The sequence below is a fragment of the Aethalodelphis obliquidens genome, unplaced genomic scaffold, assembly GCF_003676395.1.
Source record: "Aethalodelphis obliquidens isolate GAN/ISIS:26980383/991018 unplaced genomic scaffold, ASM367639v1 scaffold56, whole genome shotgun sequence".
Classification (NCBI taxonomy): domain Eukaryota; kingdom Metazoa; phylum Chordata; class Mammalia; order Artiodactyla; family Delphinidae; genus Aethalodelphis; species Aethalodelphis obliquidens.
In genome coordinates this window covers 8586021-8588658 of record NW_020838000.1, presented here as the reverse complement: position 1 = coordinate 8588658, position 2638 = coordinate 8586021, and the positions used below count along the sequence as shown (strand labels likewise).

The 2638-nt window shown below is 43.4% G+C and overlaps 1 pseudogene; it reads right to left on the bottom strand.

Moving 5' to 3' along the window:
• Nucleotides 1-1510: 1510 nt before the first annotated feature.
• LOC113609383 (myocardin-related transcription factor B pseudogene) lies at nucleotides 1511-2111 on the bottom strand (annotated as a pseudogene).
• Between the last annotated feature and the right edge of the window lie 527 nt (nucleotides 2112-2638).

Genomic DNA, 2638 nt, shown 5'->3' with positions numbered 1-2638 from the left:
AGAATCTGAAAAAGAATATATATATTCTTTGAATCACTGAATCACTTTGCTGTACACTTGAAACTAACAACATTGTAAATTAACTATACTTCAATAAAACAAACAAACAAACAAAATACAGTGAGATATCACTTCACACCATTGGAATAGCCACTATCAAAAGAATAGAAATTAACAAGTGTTGGCAAGGATGTGGATAAATTGGAACCCTTCAGCACTGTTGGTGGGAGTGTGAAATGGTACAACCACTATGGAGAACAGTATGGAGGTTCCTTAAAAATTAAAAATAGAACTACCATATGATCCTGCAATCCCACTTCTGGGTATATGCCCAAAAGAACTAAAAGAGGGTCTCGAAGAGATATTTCCACACACATGTACATAGCATCACTGTTCACAATAGCCAAGAGATGGAAGCAACCCAATGTCCACTGATGAATGGATAAACAAAATGTGGTATATACATAAAATGGAATATTATTCAGTCCTAAAACTTAGAGAACCTGTCACATGTTACAACATGGATGAAGCTTGAGGACATTATGTTAAGTGATATAAGCCAGTCACAAAAGACACTGTATGGTTCCATTTATATGAGATATCTAAAGTGGTGAAATTCATAGAGACAGAAACAGAATGGTGGTTGCCAGGCCTAGGAATGGGGAGATGAACTTTATTTATTTATTTATTTCCTTACTTATTTTTGGCTGCATTGGGTCTTCGTTGCTGCATGCAGGCTTTTCTCTAGTTGCAGTGAGCGGGGATTACTCTTTGTTGTGGTGCACGGGCTTTTCATTGTGGTGACTTCTCTTGTTGTGGAGCATGGGCTCTAGGCACACGGGCTTCAGTAGTTGCGGCACGCGGGTTCAGTAGTTGTGGCTCTCAGGCTCTAGAGTGCAGGCTCAGTAGTTGTGGCCCACAGGCTTAGTTGCTCTGCGGCATGTGGGATCTTCCTGGATCAGGGCTCGAACCCGTGTCCCCTGCATTGGCAGGCTGATTCTTAACCACTGTGCCACCAGGGAAGCCCTGGGGAGATGCAGTTTAATGGGTTTAGTTTCAGTTTAGCAAGACAAAAAGTTCTGGAGATCTGTTGCACAGTAGTGTGAATATATGTAACACTACTGAACTGTATGCTTAAACTGGTTAACATAGTTAAAAAGAAAAAAGGGTGGATTTTAGGATATGTGCGTTATATCTCAAAAAAAGTTATATGAAAAAATTTTAAAGCAAGTTGCAAAACTGTTTGTTAAAAATGTGTATATAGAACAGAAATAAAATGTAAGAATCTATTGAAAATGTTAACAGTGGTTGGATTACATGTGAAAATCTATATTTTTCTGCACTTTCAGACTTTTCTTCTGGTGATAATGTATTACCTTAATATATAAAAAACAAAGCACTTCCTCTGTTTAGGGGTCAAAACAAGAAAGGTGATACTTGAGCTGGAGTGTTTGTAGTCACAGGAGATGGCGATTCACTAACTTTTGGCTCACGTGGGGATGTGGCTGACCCTTGCGACTCCTAGCTGGCTGGCCGGTCTGGAGACAAAGCATCACTGCTGTCTTTGTCAAATGATAAATTGCCGTGAGTTTGAGGACAGTCGTCCTTCCCAATGCCTATAATTACCTCCTTAACACTGGAGTCTACAGGAAGGTTGTTTTTCTCTACCAGCTCCATAGGACCAGGTCTCTGAGCAATCTTTTCATTCAGATCATCAGCTAGTCGAGCTCTTTTCAACTTCATCCGAGAAGCCTGCAAGGATGGCTCTGCAAACGTTCTTTCTAAAATGGGCATCCTGACAAGTTCAGAACCATCGGGTCCGCTCCAGATCTTGTGCTTCAAAGAGTTTATGGTTCTGGCCCCTTCCAAGTCTTTTAATTGCTCCTGGAGTGCCGCTGGGCTCTTCGGAGGTGGCATGATGCCCTGGTCCATCAGCTGTCCTCTCGTCCTCTTTGTTGCAGTGTCGGCTGGAGCATAATCTTCCTTTTGTTCCGAGGGGGCAGGTGCTGACTGGAGAGCAAGGAGAGCCCATGCAATTCGTGGGCAATGGCTTCACTTTGAGGACTTGGAGAAAGATGGGTTAAAAGGTCCCACTTCATCCTCAGTGTCTAGTGTCCCTGTGTGACCCATGGTGTTCCAGCCTCTGGCAGCAGAGGCTACGAGACACCTCTTAAATATGGCCTGTTGAAGAGACTCAGTAAAAATATTTAATTATTTTACTGTCTTACACTCTCTTTCTTAGCACCTTAGCACCTAGTCGAGCTCTTTTCAACTTCATCCGAGTAGCCTGTAAGGATGGCTCTGGGAGGAAGCTCCCAGGCCACCTCTTCCCCGCGCACTGCCGCCCGCAATCTCGCGAGACCGTCACTTGCAGTCTTGACTGAGGTTAGAGGATCCACTTCCGAGCTGTCTTCCCTCATTTGGCTGACACGTTGGTGTTGGTTGTTGGCAGAAGTCCTCAGCTCCTTGCTACGTGGCCGTGTGTTGAAGTACAGGACACAGGAGTAAAAATTAAGTGTGCAACTTTAAAAATAGGGGGTTCCGTTTGGAGCATTTCATTTGAAGGTGCCTCAGGGACAACTTTAGGGATTTCGAAGGGCAGTTAGATATACGAGTCTGGTGATCAGAGGCAACGATG